This window comes from Pelophylax lessonae (genome assembly GCF_965119305.1).
Source record: "Pelophylax lessonae genome assembly, chromosome: 13".
NCBI lineage: Eukaryota > Metazoa > Chordata > Amphibia > Anura > Ranidae > Pelophylax > Pelophylax lessonae.
Window position 1 is genome coordinate 61,436,096 of NC_138780.1, and position 23,460 is coordinate 61,459,555.

At 47.9% G+C, this 23,460-nt stretch overlaps 1 protein-coding gene across 8 annotated transcripts in view; it reads left to right on the forward strand.

The window, feature by feature from the left end:
- The window catches only part of PACS2 (phosphofurin acidic cluster sorting protein 2), a 1,277,570-nt gene that overhangs the window by 41,522 nt on the left and 1,212,588 nt on the right, over positions 1 to 23,460 (forward strand). The window lies entirely within an intron of this gene.

Consider the following 23,460-nt stretch of genomic DNA (forward strand, 5'->3'; position numbering starts at 1 on the left):
AAAAGCCTAATAAGACTAAGAGAGGGGGAGTGGCTTCATATCTAGCTGTAGTAATGTAAAACCATCATTAGTGGGGGTCATCTGACGTCTTAACTTTTGTAAGCAATACTCCTACTAGTATGTTCATTAATCTATGAAGAAAAATACAGTTGGCCACTTGTTAAAAGATCTGCTAAAGTACAGATAGGAGTGTATCTATATATCTATATACCCATAAACAATAAACCTGTACACGTAGGGAGGACTATGAAGAACAGAGTTTAATCCTAAAAAAAATAAGTTCAGAGAGAAGGGATACGAAGAAAGCCATCTTGAGGATACTGAAAACATTGGTCCTCCTATGGTGATGATGCCCTCAAAACACACAAGTTCCCCTCTTAACAGTCACGGTGGTCTTTTGGCCCCAATCTACCCTCATGCCCCCCCCCCTCATGCCCCCCCCCCTCCTGGGGTTAGGTAGGAGCTGCCTTTGCCACTGGCTCCAGTAAGGGGGGGTGGATGTGGTTGTTGCTGATGGGTTGTCCGGATTAGCAAGTTCAAGGCCCCCTGGGGGTTAGTAACTGGGGTAGAGATATCCTATGGGCTCTCTGCAGTGTTTTATAGGCTGGGGGGGGGGGAGCAATGTTTCTTCATCTGCGGGTCTGCGCCTCACGCGTCTGGGTCGGACCGAAAATTTTGTTTGCGGCCTATTAATGGCTGTCCGGGTACCTGACTAAGCTGACCGGCGGATGCCTCATGCAGCTGGATCAGGCCACAAATTGAGGCTGCGATTTGTGGCCTACTCGCAGGCGATGAAGCTGGCTATCTGAGTGACTGACCAGGCTGTCCGAGTTGCTAACTGAGATGTCTGAGCTGCTGGTCACGCTGACGGCGGACTCGCGACCGGATTGGGCCCCAAATTTAGGCCGCGGCTTACTCAAGGCTGGCTGTTTGAGCTGCTGATCGTGGTGATAGAGCAGCGGATGGGCATCCGCCCTTCCACCCCTTCTCCCCCGTGGGGGGCATTGTGTGCCTGTGCGTCTGTGTCACGGCAGGCCTCCTCTTCCCCTTTATAGGGGGCTATGTCCTTTTGTTCCCTTTATTTTGGGCGACTCTTTGGTCTAATAGGGGTCTTCTTGTGGAACTTTAGCCGGGGTCTGTGCGGGACTGTGGTCAGTGACCTCCCCTGCTTATGTTCTCAGGGTGAGCCTAGCATATATCAACTCTACTGGGTCTGCGTCCACACACTTCGGGTGCTCTGCGGTGAGGATGATTCCTTTTTTTTATTGCACATGAGCATGCAAGGGCGCCGGTGGATGCACTGGATCAGTGCAGAAAATGTTAACATGGGGGGCGCCGGTGCCCTCAGGGCCCGTAGATCCCCTTAAAGCGGCTAAGGTACTGCCTTCTCCTGTCTATTGTGACAAAATTGTCACAAGTCACTGGAGTTCTTCTAAACGCAATAATGGTAATGGGTCTTTGTTGAATGAACTTATGAAAGGACTCATAGGTGGGAAGAGTACTCTTCTTCCTCTGTCCGCTAAGGGCAAGCCACTGCGTAATAGACGAGGCCCTTATTTAAGTGCACAGGCGGCCCCTTCGTGCCTTCGGCACGCAGGAGAAGTAGTGTGGTGAGTCCTGCGCTGTCTAGGGAGAACGATTTAAAAGGGTTGGTGTAGATCCCAGATGTTGCTAGTACCAAAACTGGTAACCATACAGTGTCAAAATCATAAAATGGTGGGGGGTACTGCGCTTCTGGGTTGATAGTGCATGAACTGTGCTCAGTATAAATGCCTCTCACAATGGCTGAAGGGAACTATAACATGTGTGGGTGGTGTTATATAAATAAGGTGCTATATATAAAAAATGCAAAATAAATCCGTACTCAAATAATCTTACAGTGCTAAAATACTGACACGGCACTCTAAAAAGTATATAAATAGATAAGAGAATAAAAAACCACTTCTAGTGCTGATAATGCAATAGTGACAAATAAAGTGCTCAGGTGCATATAAAATGTGAACAAATCTATTAGACAAAATTAAAGTGTCCTCTGTGCTCCACAAAAATACAGCAGTCTGGGTGAAATATAATCCCAAATAGTTAAAGTAAGTGTTCAAGTGGGGGGAATTCCACAGGTGTTTCTCCTTCACCTAACACCGTGCTTAGGGTGGTGGGGTGCTTCTCCTCAACCCCTCTAATAAGTGTCCTAGCAGCTCACCTCAAGGTCTAAGCCATTTAGGTCATCTGGGGGTTCAAAAAGACGTTGTCGGGTAAGCCGACAACAGGCCCCTCCAGATCTGCGGCCAAATCTCCGTCTGCCTGAAGGGACGCCCTCATCTGTATCTGGGTCGGGGGTATGTCTTAGTTATCTGTCCGGAACCAGGGACCTCCTTGATTCAGGACAAATGGGCCCATGAGCTGCTCCGATCGGGTTACAAGATCGAATTCCGGCCCCGACCGTCGGACAGATTCTTCCTGTCCAATCTTCAGATCGGTTAAGGGATTTATGAGAGGCGGTACAAGATCTGCTGTGGCAAAGGGTGATTATGCCGGTTCCGTCCCGGGAACGCTTTCAAGGGTTTTATTCAAACCTGTTTACTATTCCCAGAAAAGAAGGGAAAGTGCGTCCAGTTCTGGACCTCAAGGCTCTGAATCGCTTTGTGCGGGTACAGAGGTTTCGAATGGAGTCCATTCGCATGGTAGTGGCGTTCTTACACCAAGTGGACTTTTTGGCCTCTTATTGATTATTGAGGACTCATCTGCACATCCCTATTTACGAAGGACACCAGCGTTTTCTTCACTTCCCTGTAGGAGAGGAACATTATCAATTTGTGGCATTACCCTTTGGTCTCACCGCCGTCCCCCAGGGTCTTCACCAACGTGTTGGCTCTGTTATTGGCATTACAGTGACAGCGGGGGATTGCGCACTCAGTTCTGGTGGGCGATCTGTCAATCATTGTACAGACTCTGCAAGAACTCGGTCGGACCATCAATTCCAGAAAATCTGCTCTGTTCCCAGTCTCCAAAATGGTTTATCTGAGACTAACTCTGGTCTCAGCCTCTGCGAGGGTGTTTCTTCCCCCGGAAAAGCTGCAAAAGTTGCAGAAGGCGATTCGATTGCTGTTATCCAACACTCTGTCCTCATTGGGGACTTGCATACGAGTTCGAGGGCTGATGGTGTGTGTCTACCTTTTTTTGAGGTAGTTCCATTTGCTCAGTTCCACACGAGACCTCTGCAAAGGGGTATTCTTGTTAAGTGTAACAAGGATTCAAAGTCTTTGGACAATCTGATTCGGGATGAGTCAAAATGCAAGAAGTGCTCCTCTGTGGTGGCTCTGTTCCTAGGCCCTACGTCAGGGCAAGTCATTCCTTCCATTATATTGGACTGTGGTATCCATGGATGTCAGCCTGTCCAGCTTGGGGGGGGGGGGAATACTTGGAAAGCTGTGTGTCCAGGGGACCCAGACTCTGAAAGAGTCCAGACTTCCGATCAATATTCTGGAACTCAGAGGGATAAAGCCTTGCTTGAGTCACTAGACAAATCGTCTGTAGGGTTGTCCAGTTCAGATTCAATCAGACAATGCCCGGGAGGTGTCCGAGATCTTAATATGGGTAGAAAATGTTGTTCCAGTCCTCTCCGCTGTGCATATACCCAGAGTGGAGAACTGACAGGCGGATTACTTGATTCATTCGTTGTTGGATCAGGGGGAATGGTCCCTGCACCCGGAGGGGTTTCACCTGTTGTGTGTCCAGTGGGGACACCCGATGTAGACCTTTTTCTCAGCTCAATGAGAAGGTATAGAGGTTTGTAGCCAGGTCTTGGGATCCTCTGGCCGATGCCACAGACGCACTGGCGGTTCCTTGGGATCAGTATTGGCTGTTCTATGTGTTTCCTCTGCTGAAAAATTTCTGCTGAGGCTTCTGCGCTGAATATAGGTGGAAGGAATTCCGGTCCTTCTGGTGGTCCCCAGACTGGCTTTGCCGGTCTTGGTATGCAGATCGGGTAAGGTTGGTCGTCGCTGCTCCTTGGAGACTTCCTCTCAGGGAAGATTTGTTATCTCAATGGCCGATCTTCCATTCTGCTTTACAGTTGTTGGCTTTAATGGCGTGGCTGTTGAAATCCAGGTATTGAAGGATAGGGGTCTGACTCAGTGATTCCTAAACTGTTAAAGGCTAGAAAACCTAACTCCTAGGACGATATTTTTTCAACGCCCTTTATCTACACATTCTTTGATTTACACTTGTTAGCCAGGGAGTTTGTCATGTGGTCTTCTGATATGGTCCCCGTTACCTCCGTGGGATCTCAACCAGTACCATGTTAAGATCTGTTCTTCAAAAACCTCCCTTTGAAAACATAGGGTGATTCCTATGCTTACACTGTCACAGAAGGTAGCCTTTTGGTGGCCATTGCCTCTGCCCGCAGAGTGTCTGAATTGGCGGCGCTGTCCTGCCGTTGTCCTTCTCTGGTGGTCCACAGAGTAAGTGGTACTTCAACCTAATCAGTCGTTTCTTCCTAAGATGTATTCTGATTTCCATTGAATGAAGACATTGTGCTGCCTTCACTCTGTCGTAAGCCCAAGCATCCCAATGAAAATGCCTTGCATTCTTTGGTTGTGGTTTGGGCAAGTAGGGTTTGCCTGGCGGTTACCGAGTCTTTCAGGAAATTTGACTCTCCTTTTGTCTTTACGGAAGGACCTCGTATGGGATTGGCTGCGCCTGCTGCGCTCATATCCAAATGGATCAGGCAGATTGGTGGTACAGCTCTATTCACTGAAGGGTCAGGTTCCACCTTTTCCTGTGTAGGCGCATTCTGCTAGGGAACCCACCATCAGGCGTCAGTAATACAAGTTTGCAAGGCGGCAAGTTGGTCTTCTGTACACACGTTCACAAAATTCTACAAAGTAGATGTGTTGGCATCCTCGGATGCTTCTTTTGGCCGCAACATTTTGCAGGCTGCTTTTTAAAAGAGCATTTCTCTTGCGTCCTCTGACAGTCGCCGCCCACTCATACAGTCTTCACCAATGGGTATTGACCCCTTATCCATAGGAGCAAGCTAGGCATAAGACTTGTTAAAAACAAAGTAATTTACATAGACACACCTATGGGGGCTGTCCCACTGGTCCAATACCCCCCTGCTATCAGCCATCCCAACTCAGTTTGTCTTCTGCCTAGTTAGGAGTGAGATAGGCTCTCCCTGTGCTGGGGCTACAGTCTCAGCCTTCTATTTCTGATTTCTGATTTTTATTTCTAAAAAATGTGTTTTTTTTTTTTGCACTACTAGCTGTTTATTTTATCAGCGTTTAGTTAGTCACTTCTTCAAGATGACAAAACCGCGCAGCTATGGATGCGCTGATCCTTGCCATTAAGGAAACACTACATTTAGAGGATGAGCCCAATCCTCCGGGAATAGTGTCCTCTTTTGGTACCCACAGATCCCGTAAGGCGGTGCAGGTATTTCCTTGCCCCGCAGAGTTTCACGCCACTGTGAATAAACAATGGCGCAACTTGAAACGCACTTTTGTGGTGCCGAGAAAGTTTCAACTCCTTTACCCCTTTACGTCTCCTACGGATTCGAGCTGGTGTGTGGCTCCTAAGGTGGATCACACTGTGGCCAGGTTGAACAAGGCCACTCTGGTTCCCACCGAGGATTCTCCGGTGTTCAGGGATCCTACGGATAGGAGGCTGGAATCTCTTGCCAGACATTCCTACATGGTAGCGGGTTCCATGCTGAAACCTATTTTTGTCTCTGTCATGGTGGCTCAAGCCGTGGCTGATTGGACCAAGGTGCTCGAACGCACCCTTGTGGCTGATTCTGCCCCCCCCCACTACCTTGGAGATGGTGGACCAGATTTATCAGGGGGTCATGTACTTGTGCGATGCGGCTTTGAATGAGGCCCCATTGGCTGCGCGCTTATCTAGTGTCGCAGTACTTAATCACCGTTTGATTTGGTTGAAAAGCTGGTCGGCTGACCAGACTTCCAGGAAGACGGTGTCTGACATCCCTTATGCGGGGTCTCCTCTTTTTGGGGAATCCCTGGATGAATTAGTTAAAGGTGTCACTGGGGGCAAGAGCACTCTGCTGCCCCAGAATCCTAGGGGTAAGTCCTTCCGCGGTAAGCGGGGCCCCTCCTTTAAACTGAACCAGGGGTCCTTTTGTGCCTTCAAGGCGCAGGACAAGGGGAAACCTTTCAAGAGCCAGGGTGGCCAGAGAAAGCCCTGGGCGGGCAAGCCAAAATCGCCCAGGCTTGTGCGGCGGCCCAGTCCGCCACTGCCTGAAGGGGAGCCCTCACCCGTTTCAGGGGTGGGGGGGACGTCCTGCGCGGTTTTCTCCAACCTTGCTCCGGATTCCGGGCAGGTGGGTTCAGGAAATCATTCGATCAGGTTACAAGATCGAATTCCTTTCAGGACCGGCGGACAGATTCTTTCCCTCAAATCTTCATTTGACCCAAGATCGGTTGCAAGATCTTCATCGGGCGGTGCAGGACCTGCTCGCCCAGGGGGGGTAATCATCCTGGTGCCACATCGGAACAGATTTGGGGGGTTTTACTCAAATCGGTTCACTGTGCCCAGAAAGGAGGGCAGGGTGTGTCCGATTCTGGACTTGAAAGCTCTGAACCGCTTTGTGCGCGTTCGAAAATTCCGCATGGAATCGCTCGGCTCGGAGATTTCCTGGCCTCTATCGACTCGAAGGATGCGTATTTACACATCCCTATATTCGAGGGTCACCAGAGGTACCTCCGATTCGCTATCGCGGGGGAACACTATCAGTTCGTGGCATTACCTTTCGGTCTCGCTTCGGCTCCAAGGGTGTTTACCAAAGTGCTGGCTCCTGTTCTGGGCCTGTTCCGGGCTCAGGGCGTTGCGGTCTTGGGATATCTGGACGATCTCCTGTTAAGATTGAGTGCCAGTCAGAGCCTGCTGCGCGATCTGTCCACTACGGTTCAGACGCTCCAGGAGTTCGGATGGACCATCAACGTTCAATGTCGACCTTGTCCTCTTCGGTTCATCTCCCTTACCTGGGAATGGTCTTGGACTCCGCCCAAGCCAAGGTGTTTCTGCCGGAGGACAAGCTCTGGACCCTGCAGAACGAGGTCGGGTCCCTAAGGGACCACCAATCCTTGTCACTCAGGACCTGATGCGGTCCCTGGGGTTGATGGTGTCAGCCTTCGAGGCGATACCATTTGCACAGTTTCACACACGGTCTCTCCAAGCGGAGATACTGGCCCGATGGGACAGGCTTCCTCAGTCATTGGACCTGAGGCTGTCTCTGTGTTGCCAAACCAGAATGTGGTGGCTCCAGTCCCTGGCCGCATCGGAGGGGAAATCCTTCTGGCCTTTACTGTGAACAGTGATTACCACGGATGCCAGCCTGTCGAGCCGGGGTGGCGTCCTGGGCAACCTGTCTGCCCAGGCCACTTGGTCGGTGGAGGAATCGTCCTTACCGATAAACATCTTGGAATTGAGAGCGATCAGGCTGTTCCTGCTCCGTTGGTCGGACCGTCTTCAGGGCTGCCCTGAACAGGTGCAGATGGACAATGCCACTGCGGAGGCTTACATCAATCACCAAGGGGGCACCAGGAGAGCTCGGGCAGCCCAGGAGGTGACCAGTATTCTGTCTTGGGCCGAGACTCGCATCCCGGCGATTTCGGCAGTTCACATTCTGGGTGTGGAGAACTGGCAGGCCGATTATCTGAGCCACCAGACCCTTGACCAGGGGGGAATGGTCCCTACACCCGGAGGTGTTTCAAATGCTGTGTGTGAAATGGGGATCCCCGGATGTGGATCTGTTCGTGTCCCGGTTAAACAGGGTTCGTACGGTCCTGGAAATCCTGGAAAAGTCATTGGATTTTTACATGGCACTTTCCAGGCCTGGGAAAGTCATGGAAAATTTGTAAACCCCACTAGATTTTGGAAAAGTCATGGAATATGAGTCAGAACTCGCCACTGTGGAGGAGCGGATGTTAAATTATTTTATTCCACATATTTAATTTGGTGTAAGCGTCTGTCCTTCCGCGTCCGCTTTTTGCCTTACTGTCACTGGCCAGCAGCAGCCGTGGAGATGCACCAATCAGGCAGCGGGGAGGGCCGGCCGCGGTTTGCCCTGAGACTGTGACTGGCCAGCAGCAGCAGCCGCCGGGAGATGACAACCAATTACGCAGAGGAAGCGCATAGTCACTGGAGGGCGGGCCGGCCGCATGAACGTGATGACAGGGGGGGTGCGGTAACCAGAATGGTTACCGCCCCCTTCCGCGTCATCACGTTCATCCGGCCGGTCGGCTCGCCCTCCAGTGACTATGCGCCTCCGCTGCGTGATTGGTTGTAATTTCCCGGCTGCTGCTGGCCAGTTAGTCTCAGGGCAAACTGCGGCCGGCTCTCCCCGCTGCCTGATTGGTGCATTTCCTCGGCTGCTGCTGGCCAGTGACAGTAAGGGCAAACTGCGTACCCGGAAGACCACCTACCAGTCCTATACGCTTACACCAATGTAAAATATGTCAATAAAATTATTAAGCATCCAATCCAATGAGTGGTGCCTTTCTGTTAACTCTTTTCTGCCTGTTTGTGGGACTGTAGGTTCAGCCTAAGAGTAGTAAGCGCCGCATTTTGTGCATTTAACGGTGCCATTCATATCAGTGTCCAGCTGCACCTTCATGACTGCCTGGACTGCTTTATTCCGGCAAGCAGGAGCACCCATTTACTGTTATTCTTTAAAGAGTAAGTGCCGCATTTGTGCATCAGATCTGTGCCATCCATACCAGTCCGCCTGCACCTCATGACTGGCTTGGGCCTAAAAGAGTAAGTGCTGCATTTTGTGCATCTGACTGTGCCATCCATACCAGTCCGCCTGAACCCCCATCATGACTGCCTGAACTGATGCTTTATCCCCAAGCAGGAGCGGCCATTAATCTTTCTCCAGTTACAGTATATTGGTCAAATTACAACTGGGGTAACACAGTTTCAGCTAAAGTTAGTGTGTTCACAGTGTTACAGCAATGCCAGGGAAATGCAGCTTTAAAAATGTATGGCTTCATGACGAAAAGTATGAGAGGTAGCTGGAGAAAGATCAGGACCCGGGACCTGCTAAATGTACAACGTGTCGTAAAACGTTTGACATTTCGAACATGGGAGAGGCAGCGCTGTCTAGACACGCTAAAGGTGCAAAGCACCAGTCTGCAGCTGCGTGCTCGACAACTTCCAATCCGATCACTTGCTTTTTCACCAGTGCGCCTGAAGTGCCACCGGCTCCCAGCTGTGGCAGTGGTGCTTCCCTCTCATCCACTGTAAAACAAGGGACCATTTTGAGTCATGCTGTATCCAGAAAAGAAACACTAACTGCAGAGGTACTGTACACTACAAAGCTTGTCATTTATTTTAGTAAAAATATGCTGGGTGTGACATGGATTTTCTTCTTATTTAACATGTATACATAGACATTTCATGAAACTTGGGGTCATGAATATTTACGTAAAGTCATGGAATTTTATTGGTGAAAAAGTGTATGAACCCTGGGATAAGCATGGTAAAAGCAAACACAGAATGCACCCACCCCAAACATCCCCGACCTTATACCATCTTAAGAGAAAAGAGAGTAGGGGGGTTGGGGGGATCCACAAACTCAGGCCTGACGGACGCAATTAACCATCGTCCCTATGGAGGGACCATTAAGGTAACACATAAGGGGGGAAGGGAAAGAAAGATAAAGGAAAGAAAGAGAGAGGAGGGGTGGGATGGGGAACATAGAATCGGTGCATAAAAGCCCAGCTGGCGTAATTAGGGGGCCACCCCCAGGGGGAGTGTGTGTCCTACCCTAATCCATCTCCAGAGAGACTCAGAAGTCCAAGAGGTACCAATCAACCCAAGTCTGTCTGGGGGTCTCCCTCCAAATATCGCAGCCGTGGGTGCCAAACCTTCTCAAACAGCTTCACCCTATCGTTCAACACAGCCGATAAATGTTCATTAATCATCAGCCAAGTCAATTTTGCTCTAAACATTTCAAGAGGTATCGTTGCCGAGCGCCAGGACCTTGCTATCACTATTCTCGCCGCCACAAAAATAAATTGTAATTTGGCTCCTTTGGGGGCGTCCATCACCGCCTCCCCCAGCAGCGCCTGTCGCAGGGACTTCCACATGTTCACGTGGGTCAAAGAATAGATAAGATTATAGATTCGTATCCAGTAACTCCGCACTTTCGGGCAAGCCCACCACACGTGATAAGCCGTTTCCCCTGTTGGCCACAGCCTCTGAAGCACAGCGGAGAAGCCCCCGGGACATATGCTGCCACTCGTGTAGGAACCATATACCACCGCAGGAGAACCTTGTAATTTGCCTCAATAATAGATCTGTTGATGATGGACCTAGAGGCAGCGGTAGCTAGCTTATGCCAATCTGCCAGGTCCAGAGTCTCCTGCAGATCCCCATCCCAGGCCCCCATATAACTAAGTTTACAGGGATCGGAGGATGTCAGGATTGCATAAATTTGAGAAATGTGGCCCCTTAGTTTATCAAACTGCTCACATAAAAATTCCATTTGGGTTCTGCAAGCAAGATCAGACCCGTGCTGCAGAGTCTTGGCATAGTGCATAATTTGAGCATAGCGATAGCATTCGGACACTGGCATCTGCAACTTTTCCGTCAAAACCAGTTTGGTGAAAAGACCCCTATGATCACAAATGTCCGCTATTCGCAGTAAACCCTTGTTCGTCCACCACAAGAACGCCTGAGGCTCAAGGCCTGGGGCAAAGTCAGGGTTTCCGAACAAGGGGGCCAGCGGCCTGTGTGGGGACACAAATTGAAATGACCTAGAGAGCCTATCCCATAGTCCCAGGGAGAAAGAGAGCGAAGGACACATAATGGCCGGGCGGGACCTGGAAGGCAGCCACAGCAAGTGAGAGAGTGGACATGCCCCAGCGGAAACAAACTCCATCCGTAGCCACAAAGGCAGCGCGGTCCACAAATGGGATCTGATGAGCTGGGCTAATTGGGCTGCATAAAAATATTTTAAGAGGTCCGGGACCCCCAGGCCCCCCCTCCCCCTGGGAGCATGGAGAGTGCGCTTATTAACCCTCGGCTTCTTAGTACCCCACACAAAGGAAAACATTTTTTTTTCTGAATGGAAATCCCATCCAATTTATGAAGTTGTATAGGTAGAGTACAGAATAGATATAACAGTTTCGGAAGTACCACCATTTTTAAGGAATGAATTCTGCCAAACCAAGATGGGGGCCTAAGTTGCCACCTGAGAAGGTCCTCCGAAAGTTGTCTAAACAATGGCAGGTAATTCATGGCATATAGAGTGCGTAAAGGAGTAAGGTTGATTCCCAAATAAGGAAGAGCCTGAGCCTGCCATTGAAAAGCAAAGTTTCGTTCAGTAGCTCCACTGTGCTATGATCCAGAGAGACGTTCAGTGCCCGAGATTTTGCATGATTAAACATGATTTAACCATGATTAAGTCCCGAGACCCGGGAGAAGTGGCCGAGCAATTTATAAAGATTAGGTATAGAAACAAGCGGAGAGGACAACAGCATCAAGATGTCGTCTGCAAAAAGCAGACACTTATTATCCACCCCCCCCCCCCGCAGATGAGGGCCTGAATATCCCGATGTCGCCAGATGCTAATCACCAGGAGCTCAAGAGCCAGGACAAAAAGCAACGGCGACAGAGGGCACCCCTGTCTGGTACCCCATATGGATACCTAGAGGGGCCGATCTGTGACCCCTGACCACGACTGAGGCCATCGGTGTATCATATAAAAAAATGTGGGCCAAACCCATACTTTTCTATCACATATCTTTACTGTGAGGGCTACAAGATTGTGGAATTCTCTACCACAAGAGGTGGTTTCTGCGGGAAGTATGGTGGCTTTCAAAAGACTCTTATGCCCCGTACACACGTGTAGATTATCTGCAGACTTTTGTCTGCAGACTTACCTTTTCTATGTAGTGCAAGGGCCTGCCGGATTGCATACAAATTGAAAGTGTTTAGGTTTGACCTCATATTATATGGTTTTGGTAAGTCTGCAGACAAAAGTCTGCAGATAATCTGCACGTGTGTATGGGGCATTAGACGTACATCTCAAGGATCAGAAAATTCAAGGCTATGTGAGATGATTACAGCCACACACACCTACACAGGTTGAACTGGATGGACTATTGTCTTTATTCCACCTCATCTACTATGTAACATATAAGAGATAATCCCAGGAAAGTGAGTCGCATAACTTGAGGACATCCAGGGAGAGCAACATCCCCCTCCTGGGCCCACAAGCATCCCAGTTAGATTGGATGGTTAAGATTACATCAATAACCCTCCTGGTTTGATCGGAGGCCTGCCTAGTAGGCACGAACCCAGCCTGGTCAGGGTGCACATAAGATGCTAGAAAAGAGTTAAGCCTATTGGCCAAGTCCTTTGTCAGGATCTTCAGGTCCACATTGATCAGGGATATAGGGCGGTAGTTAGCACAGTGGCTATGGTCCTTCCCTGGCTTAGGTATTGCATGTATAAATGCGTTATTTTCGTGGGGTGGGAGGGGCATTAAAATAAGAGCACATGTGACGGATCAGAAGCTCCCCATATTTCCGGTAATAAGCCATAATACAATTCTTTGACATGCGTATTGATTACATGCGTTTGCGAGTATGATGTATGACACTTCTTTTTTTTTTTTTATCTTTCAATTAACCACTTTCATACAGAGCAGTTACACCCCCTTCCTGCCCAGACCAATTTTCAGCTTTCAGCGCTCTCACACTTTCATAATCATGGAATCATACAACGCTGTACCCAATCAAATTTTTTTTATCATTTTTTTCACACAAATAAAGCTTTCTTTTGATAGTATTCACCACTGAGTTTTTTATTTTTTGCGATATAAGTGAAAAAAGCGAAAATTTTGAAAAAAAAAAACACATTTTGTTTTTAGTTTCTATTATAACATTTTCCAAACAAGTAATTTTTTCATAAATGTGGGCCAAAATTTATACTTTTACATATCTTTGGTAAAAATAACTCAAATTAGTGGTTATTTAGTGTGTGAAAGTTATATAGTCTACAAGCTATGGTGACATTCATTGAAAATTGATCACACCGACGGCCTATCTCATTTCTTGAGGCCCTGAAATGTCAGGACAGTACAAATACTCCCCCAAATGACCCCTTTTTGGGAAGTAGACATTCCAGGGTATTTAGTAAGAGGCATGGTGAGTTTTTTGAAGTTGTAATTTTTTCCCACAGATCTTGGGAAAATGAAGAAATTTTTTTTTTTTTTTTAACACAAATTTGTCCAGTTATTTCTCACACACAGTATATGCATACTTGCAATTACACCCCAAAATACATTCTGCTACTCCCCCTGAGTATGGCAATACCACATGTGTGAGACTTTTACACAGCCTGGCCACATGCAGCGGCCCAACATTCAAGGAGCACCGTCAGGTGTTCTAGGAGTATAAATTACACACATAATTTAATTACAACCAATCACACTTTTGAAGGTCCTGGAACACCAGGACAATGGAAACCCACACAAAATGACCCCATTTTGGAAAGCAAACACCCCAACACATAATCTAGGAGGCATGGGCTGCAGACAGGTACTCGGGTACACTGATCGGCTTCAGAAAGGTACTCGGGTACTCTGATGAGCTTCAGAGAGGTACTTGGGTATTCTGATGGGCTAGAGACAGGTACTTGGGTAATCTGATGGGGTGCAGATAGGTACTCGGGCTCTGGGCTGGAGACAGGTACTCTGATGGCAGGTACTCAGGTACTTTGATGGCAGGTACTCGGGTACTCTGATGGCAGGTACGCTGATCTCCTCCTCGCACAGGATCAGTGTGTGAGGAGGAGAACACGGTAACAGCTAGTTATCATGTTCTCTGTTGACATTCTGTGACCGGCTGTGATTGACAGCCGGTCACGTGGTAAAAAGCCAATTTAATTGGCTCTTTACCTAAATCAGGGATGGACTCTGTCCGAGGGATGAGCTCCGTCCACGATCGCCGCCCTGAGATTGCGGAGAGAACGAGCTGCTCCCGCTGGAGCTGCTCATGTGATCGGCTGTGATTGATGCAGCCGATCACGTGATAAATAGCCAATTTCATTGGCTGTTTACCTTGATTGGGATGGGCTTAGTCCGAGGGAGGAGCCTCATCACTGATCGCCGCGCTGCGCGCCCCCGGCGAGAGCGGGCGGACGTCATATGACGGCCGCCCGGATCGAAAAAAGCTTCCTGCCGGCGTCATTTTACAATGACCCGGTATGGAAGTGGTTAATGTTTAACGGAATTGCACAAGGTCGTTGCGCCCTTCTCTTGCTTTCGTTATTTTTCTAGTTCTTGTGGACATCCATGGTCCTGAGAGGGCAACAAGACTGTAGGTGCTAAGAATGAAGTATAAGATAAAATTCCTTCTCTTAAAGTATAACACCTGAGCGCAGGAGAGTATTCTTTGGATTTAATTGCCCATATAGCACATGACAGATTTCCGAACAGGCAACGCAATGATCCCTATTGACTTGGCCTAACACTAAAAGATAAACTCTGTTAAAAATAGAAAGTATTGTTACATAGACACTATCCATCTCCCATCTGAACTCTATACTATTCTGTATCTAAACTAAACTCTGTCAGACTATAGGCCCAAAAAAATTAGCAGTGTTTTTTTTTTTGTTTGCATCCTCCGCTCAGCCTGCGCCTCCAGCCAGCGTGCGGCTCCAAATTCGGAGCCCTGTGTCCACTCCAGCCGGCAACAGTGCGGGCTTTCTGGAGCTCTGTCTCTGCCCACACATGCGGCCGGTCACATGACTGTGACATCAGCAATCAGCGGGGGCAGGCTGGGGGTGGGGACTGCACTGAGATGTCGGAGGAGCCTGTACCGCCTCTCAGCACTCCTCCTCTCCCAGGCCAAGCTGACCTAGGGACAGGTTTTGCGTATGGGTGACTTTAACATGCCTGACAACTGGAATTCTCAAACTGCTATTACAAGCAGGAGGGAGCAGTGATGTAATGGAAGCAGTGAATGGGGTTTCTCTAAAACAGTTAGTAAAAAGCCCAACTCAAGGTGGCCATATTCTAGAGCTAGTACTGACAAATGGGGATTGACTGTCTGATGTTGAGGTGAGAGGGAATTTTAGCCCTATTGATGACCATTGCCTTTTGGTTTGATATTAACTGAAAAAAAAATCATATACAAAAACAAAAGTTTTAGATTTTCAAAAGGACAAATTTTGCTGAAATGGGGAAATTTCTAAAAAATGAATTAATAGGTTGGAGTAACATGACAGGAGTGAGTAATCAGTGGGCACTTTTAAAGTTTACCATCCTGGATGATCATGCAACTAGATTATGTCAGGCAGGTTTGTAAGAATAAACGGAAGGAAAAACCAATATGATTTCTTAAAGAGGTAAGTAGGATAGTCAAGTAAAAACAATGTTCTTAGAAGATTCGAGGACAGTTAACTCTGCCTCATTCACCACTGACCTCCTAAATTTGTAAACCGTTGAAGCATTCCTCATACTGCAGTTGCATGTATACAAGCCCCTTTATATAATGGACTGCCGGGTGGGGATGCCCTGGCCACTTATGTTTGGCTGTCTTTAGTGGCAGCCTCCTGATAGGATAGCACTGACGTGTTTTGACTCATGTCTGAGGCACATTTCTAGTGAAGGGGCTGGGCTTTTTATTATTTTTATTTACATTTTTTTTTTTATATATTTTTAGTTATATATTGCTCAAAAAAAATTAAAAACCCTTTTTAATCAGAGTATAGCATCAAGTCAAACTCTTGGAATATTTATCTTGTCAGCTAAGTAGCAGAGGGGGTTGTTAACCACTTCCCGCCCGCCCTATGGGCAGTTGAAGGCAGGAAGGTGGTTACATTATCCTGATGTTCATAACCATTGGGTTATACTTCCCCCTACAGAAGTAGGACAGTAGGCAGAAACCAAGTCTGGCTACACCTATGTGCAGTCCCAGGGGGTATACTCCCTCTCTCTGCTATAGGTCTTCAATTTTTTTCTGCTTAGTCAGGAGTAAGGACCTAGTTAATTGCTGGGATCTCTGGTCCTGGCAATTTTGTTTATTTTTAGTTAGATTTATTTTTTTTCTCCTGGTTTTATTCCTGTGAGATATACAATCAACTTCTTGACTGTGCAACGGGCTGAGTAATCTAGATCCAGTGGTCACCCCAGTCTGGCCAGTGCACGCATAGACCTAAGCTCCCCTCTAGGTCAGCTGCGACATAGTCCCACCAGACTGGGGCTGGCCTGCTAGTTAAATGCCTAGCAAGGTCACATAAGACCAGGTCTCAGCCCGAGTCGCAGTGTTCTTCTTGGCTGACAGCCCCCCCCTTTTTGATTGAGAGGAGGTTCTGTCTGGAGCGGTGCCCATCTGGTTCCTGGTATTGTAAGTAACTGTTCCCCCCCCTCTCCCCCTGGAGGGTTTTGAGGTGGACGGTCGGACCCCCGAGTTCCCCCTCTATCCCGTTAGGCACCCCCCCTCATCGGTCTGATGGCCCATGTGCGCCATCTTGCCCCCCCCTTCACTATGCTGGGGCTATGGGGTGGTTTGGTCCACTTCCTGGGGTGGGGGAGCAGGGTGCTGTGCTGGCGGGGGGGGCTGTACCTGGTGGAAGCTCTGCCAAGGCCTCTCCCTTCCTGCCTGTGCCATTTTCTGAGGCCTAGGGATCCCTTTTGGTGCCGCTATTTTCTTGTAGCCGGTGTGCTCTATGCATAGTGCCCATGTTTGTGTAGTCCAGCGGCCATTTTGCGGTGGTTTGCTATTGAAAATAGTGGCGGCCATAACAGTAGAGCCCACTGGGTGGCCATTTTGGCGGTAGGAGCTCCTCCTCATCCCCTGGTGTTGACTCCTGGATCTTTTCACTTCCTGATTGCCGCACGTGGAGTTCAGATCATCCCAGTGGCTGCAGGTGCCTGTTTCTGTTGGGGTGGTGAGTCTGGTGGGGTCCTCTCACTCTCTGCTGGGGATTGATTGGTGCTCTGTTACTGGTGACTGGGTGGTGCTGCCGGAGTGGTGGGGGTGTACCTTAGCAGTGTTTTTACACCTTTTTTTTTGTGGGGTCCCCCTATTGACTCGTGGAGTCCTTGGAGCACATCTTCCCCACCTGATCCCTTCTCAGGCTGGGAGGCCTTCCAGGTCTCAACCATCCATTGATACACTGACGGCGGTCCTGGAGTCCTTTGTGTCCTGGGTGGAGGTGGTTTTTGGGTGACAGGCTAGCAAAAAGCGCCTTCCCCTGCCTCATCTGTCTCCTCAGATCCTGAATTTGATTAGGCCGCCGCAGACGTGGGTCACTCTGCTGGATCTGCAACTACACTCCCTGAGTTCTCAGATAGTGAGGATGAGTCCTCCACTCTGTAGCCACGCACAAAAAGGCACTGGTGGATGCACTGATTGTATGTTTGCGTGCGACTTTAAAGATGGAGGATGCAGCTGACGCTGCAACAGAGGCGTTGGTTCCCTTTTGGCACTCACAAGTCATCAAGAGCCGCAAATTTGTTTCCTTTCTCCTCCTATTTCGACAGAATTGTCGCTAAAGAGTGGGGACGACCAAAATGTCCCTTTGTGGTCCCTTAGCGATTTGCTATGTGGTACCCCTATGAGGAGTCCCTTCTTAAAAAGTGGACTGTCCACCGGTGGTGGACCCTCCGGTTTCCAGATTGAACAAGGCAACCATGATTCCGGTTGAAGAGTCTCCGGCCTTTAAGGACCCGGCTGACAGGAAGGCGGAGGCTGTGGCCCACAATATGTACACTGTCGCTGGTTCGGCACTGAGGCTGAAATTCACCATTACCCTGATTTCGCAAACTCTGACGGAGTTGGCTAAGATTTCACGCTGTGACTTGGAGGGGGAGCAGCTCCCCCCTGCCTTTGCTGAGCTGGCGAACCAGTTGGTCCAGGGGCTGCAGTTTATCTGTGATGCCTCTTTGGATGCCGCTTCCCTAGTTGCTAAGCCCTCTGTTTCGGCAGTGGTCCTTCGGCATATTTTTTTGACTCAAATGCTGGTCTGTGGACCAGACTTCTAAAAAGTCCTTGACTGATCTTCCTTTGCAAGGAGATCGTCTGTTTGGAGCTACCCTGGATGAATTCATTAAAGGTCTCACAGGGGGGAGGAGTACCTTTCATCTGCAAGCTTGTAAGGGCAATGACCCTCGTAGATGTGGGCCATCTTTCTCAGCTTATACGTGTTTTTTTTTTTTTTTTCGTCCCTCAGTGGTGACTGACAAGGGATCAAAACCTTTCAGGGCCGCCTCTGGTGGAGCCAAGTCAACTTGGTCTGGTAAGTTAAGAGCGGGCTTTTCCAGACCCATGGACAAGGCTCCTTCAGTATGAAGGTGTGCCCTCACCCTTATCTGGGGGGGGGCATCTTCTCAGGTTTCCGGACCCGTGGACTTCCCTGGTACTAGACAAGTGGGCCCACTAAGTCAAATGGTCCGGCTACAAGATCGAGTTTCCTTCTTATACTCCGGAAAGGTTCTTAATCCCCATCCTAGATCTCAAAGCCCTGAATCGCTTTGTGCGGCAACAGGTTTCGGATGGAGTCCATCCTTACGGCAGTGGAAATCCCTATCTACGCTGGACACCAGCGTTTTTTTCGCTTTGCGGTAGCGGAGCAGCATTATCAATTTGTGGTGTTACCCTTTGGTCTCGCCGCTGCTCCCAGGGTGTTTACCAAGGTTCTGGCTCCGCTGTTAGCATTGCTGCGCCGGAGGGGGATTGCGGTACTGGGATACCTGGACGATCTGTTGAGAGCGATCTCTTTCGGTTCTGTTGGAGAATCTGGAGGTTGCTGTCCGAACTCTACAAGAGTTTGGTTGAAACATCATATAGGGATATGTGAGATGATTATGGCCACACACACCTACACAGGTTGAACTGGATGGACTATTGTCTTTATTCACCTACTATGTAACTATGTATCAATTTCAAAAGAATCCGCATTGACTCCGGTCCTGAGACCGGGGTACCTACGCCTAACTGGATTCAGCCTTGGTGAGGGTTTTCTTCCCCTCAGACAAACTTTGCCTACGGGATTGTCCGATTCGGGTTCAATCAGACAACGCCACGGCTGTGGCTTAGATCAATCACCAGGGGGGCCCCAGGAGTGTCCTGGTGGCCAAGGAAGTGTCTGAGATTCTGACTTGGGCAGAAAGATTTGTTCTAGCCCCCTGGTGCTGTACACATCCCAGGTGTGGAAAACTGGCAGGCGGGATTACCTGAGTGGTCAGGCGTTAGATCAAGGGGAGTGTTCCCTACACCTGGAGGTGTTTCACCTACTGTGTGTTTGGTGGGGGACCCCCGAGGGCAATCTGTTTGCCTCCCGCCTCAACAAGAAGGTGCAGAGATTCGTAGCCATGTCTCGAGATCCTTTGGCAGACGCCCTGGTGGCTCCTTGGGGTCAGTATCAGCTGATTTATGCATTTCTCCCCTTGAAACTTTTGCCGCGTCTTCTGAGCAGGATAGAAGTGGCCTCATCGGTCTTGGTACCCAGACCTCATAAGCTTGGCCACCGATACCCCTTGGAGGCTTCCTCTCAGGGAAGGTCTGTTACAAGGTCTGATCTTCCATGCTGCTTTACAGTCGCTGGCTTTAACAGTATGGCTGTTGAAAGTCAGGTGTTGAGAGATAGTGGTCCCTCTGACTCTGTAATCCCCACTCTCTTGAAGGCTAGGAAGTCGACTTCTCGAAAGATCTATCATCGCACATGGAAATCGTACATTTCATGGTGCGAATCGCTGAAAGTGCACCCTCTTTGTTTTTCTATCGCCAGGGTTTTGGCTTTTCTACAGAAAGGGGTTGAACAGAGGTTGGCCTTGGGTACTATCAAAGGCCAAGTTTCTGCTTTGGCTATCTATTTTCAACGCCCATTAGTTATGCACTCCCTTATCCGGACGTTTATTCCAGGTGTGCGCTATTTGGCGCCTCCACGGCGATCCCCGTTACAGCCATGGGATCCCAATTTGGTGCGGTCTGTTATTCAAAAGCCCCCTTTTGAGAAAATTTGGGAGATTTCGCTGCTTGCTTTGTCTCAGAAGGTTGCTTTCTTGGTGGTTATCACTTCTGTCCGCAGATTATCTGAATTGTAGGTGTTGTCTTGCCACTCGCCTTATGTGGTGGTTCACAGAGATATGACCTAATCAGTTGTTCCTTCCTAAGGTTTCTGATTTTCATTTAAATGAAGACATTTTACTGCCTTCCCTTTGCCCTAAACCTCCGCATCCTATGCTTTACATTCTTTGGATGTGGTCTGGGCTATCAGGGTTTACTAGACCTCTAAAATTGAACACTCTTTTTGTCCTTACTGATGGACCTTGTAAGGGACTGGCTGCGTCTGCTGCTATAATTTCCAGATGGATCAGGCAGATGGTGGTACAGGCCTATTCACTGAAGGATCAGATTCCTCCTTTTCCAGTGAAGGCGCATTCTACTAGAGCGCTGATTGACTCCTGGGCTTTTCGCTATCAGGTGTCTGTTCTACAAGTTTGCAAGATGGGAACTTGGTCGTCTGTGCATCTTTTTACAAAATTCTACTAGGTAGATGTGCTGGCATCAGCGGATGCTTTTTTTGGCCGCAAGGTTTTGCAGGCTGCAGGTGGAGAGAACCCTTTTTTTGGTTTCTCTATGAGGGTTCGTTCGTTATGGGGGAGCTCCTGTGGTTTCTGGTTGAGCGGTTTTACCTGGTTGGCTACGTTTGGCCATTGGGGTATTCAGGTTTTTTGTTCCGGTCTTGTTCCCACCCCTCATGTTTTTACTGCTTTGAGACATCCCTATAGTCTATGATTAAGCAGAGCTGCGTCTGTCGGATGATAGAAAAAACAGGATTTTTGTAAGAACTTAGTTAAATCCTTTTTTCTCTGAAGTTCATTGATAGACGCAGCACCCGCTCCTCTATTTCTGAGTGGGTTGGGGTTTTTTACTGCTTGCAACAAAACTGAATCCTATAGCAGAATGAGTGGGTATATGCCTGTAGGCAAAACCCCATAGGCGTGGTAAAGCTTTTTCCTACTCCTGTAGGGGGCAGCATAACCCGATGGTTAAGAAGAATATGGAGCTGCGTTTGCCAATGAACTTCAGAGTAAAGGATTTTGCGGTAAGTTAAAAATCCATTTTTTTTTTATTAAAAAATAAGAAAACCGTAAAGTTAGCCCAATTTTTTTTGTATAATTTTAAAAGATGTTACGCCAAGTAAATTTATACCTAACATGTCATGCTTCAAAATTGCGCACAGTCATGGAATGGCGACAAATTATGGTACTTAAAAATCTCCATAGGCGACTGTTTACATTTTTTTTATAGGTTTACCTGTTTAGAGTTAGAGAAGGTCTTGTGCTAGAATTATTGCTCTCACTCTAACAATCACGGCAATGCCTCACGTGTGGTTTGAACACAGTTTACATATGTGGGAGCGTCTTGAGTATGCGCTCGCTTCTGTGTGCAAGCGTGGAGGGACAGGGCACTTTTTTTTTTTCTTAATTTATTTTCCTTTTTATTTTTACACTGCACTTTCTTTTCTTTTTTTTTTTTTTTATTCCTGTTACAAGGAATGTAAACATCCCTTGTAATAGAAATAAACATGACATGTTCTCTTAAAAGAGAAAAGAAAAAGGAGGTGCAAACACCTAGTGCATTACCCGTGGTCACGGTTTATAACATTTTTAATAAAATGCCAAATGCATACTCACAGACATGAAGATATTTAAAATCGTGTTACAAGAATCCATCACACATGAACTGGGACATGTCCTTGAAGATAGGACCGCTAACTCGTTTTTGGAGTCAAGCTCCCTTTCTCAGAGCTGGTCATAACAAAAGCAGATCAAAAAAAAAAAAAATATATATAAATATAAATAAATATATATATATATATATATATATATATATATATATATATATATATATATATATATAATCTTCAAATTAACCAAATTCTCCTCCCAGGAGGGAGTGGGCGGGACCGTCCAGTGCTCCAAAAAGCCAGCTCCGCCTTTGATAAACATTAACCCTCAAAACGTCTGTGGCCACTAACTAAAAACCCAAATGGAAAAACTAAATGGAAGGACCCACAGAATCATGGAATATCAACCACACACACACACACACACACACACACACACACACACACACACATATATATATATATAATGTTTTGTGTCCTAAAATTGTAATTGTGTGTGCACCCTCTGGCCTCTGGGTGGGCTCTTGCTGATTGGCAGATAGATGGGTTATGTGTGTTAACTTACCCATCCAAAGATCTCTCTTGTGGCCCTCCCTGTCAACCCATGGTGACATGATGCCAAAGCCTCAGCCCTCTCTGCGCTGCTGACCACCGGTCCTCACACCTCCAGAGCCCCTCGCATGCCGGAATAAAACCGGCTCGGTGATCGCTCTTGGTGTGCTGAGTGCATTCCCCGCAGACGATTGTTGCTTCTGGAACGCACGCCGTCCACTCTGCGATCCGGGACTCGTATCGCCTCACTTCCGGTGGGACGGGGCAGAGGCTCAGTGTAAGGTCCGCCTTGTCCGTAGCCATGGGAACCAGCCTCCGCTCGATCACTGGCTTGTCTGGCTGCCACCGATCGGCTGGAGGGGTGAACTACACCCCAAATAAAATGCCACATAAGACTTTCAATGTATAAAGTTGTCACTTATATCCCTTTTTAGTTTTTATATTTGAACCATAGCACCAAAACCTTGAGCTCAAAAGTGGCACCAGATATTAGGAAAGTGATAAAGATAAAAAGACAAGGCGCCTCTAAGTGCAGTAGGCTCGGAGTATTTATTAGGTTAAAAGTATAAAAGCACTCACATTTGGTTAATGTGACATGGGCATAGCAAAGATCTGTCTGGAGTCTTCCTATTATCCGCTGTGCTGAGTGGTTGCAATGAGGACATCCGGTGATCTGCTTCCTGTATTCCTGTAGATGCGTCCTTTCGTCTGTGTCTCAGCCTGGTCGGCATGAGATTTCCTGAAGGCAGGGTGTGGACGCAGCAGCTGGTGTCCAATAGAGCGGGTGGTGGGCGGTTACATGTTTCGGAGCTCAGCTCCTTCGTCAGACCTCCACCCACTGGAGGTAAAAGGACATTTATATAGGCAGCTGAAATCATTATTAAATGAGACAGGTGCATTCAGGCAGAAGATAATTGGATAGGTAATTGATGCCAGCATGTGCATACCCTGAAAGCTGGTAACCATTGCACAATTGTCGCACATGTGAATACTGCATTACCATGTTAAAAGTATTTAAAAAATGTATAAAAATATATATTAATACATACATACATACATATTATATATATATATATATATATATATATATATATATATATATATATATATATATATATAAATAAAAAAAACGCACATCCAGCACAAAATAGTATTCAAAGAGACCCGAAAAGATATTCTGTAATAGCGTATTCAATTCTAGTTCCTCATTTATGCCCCCAGGTGACAAAACATCAAGGG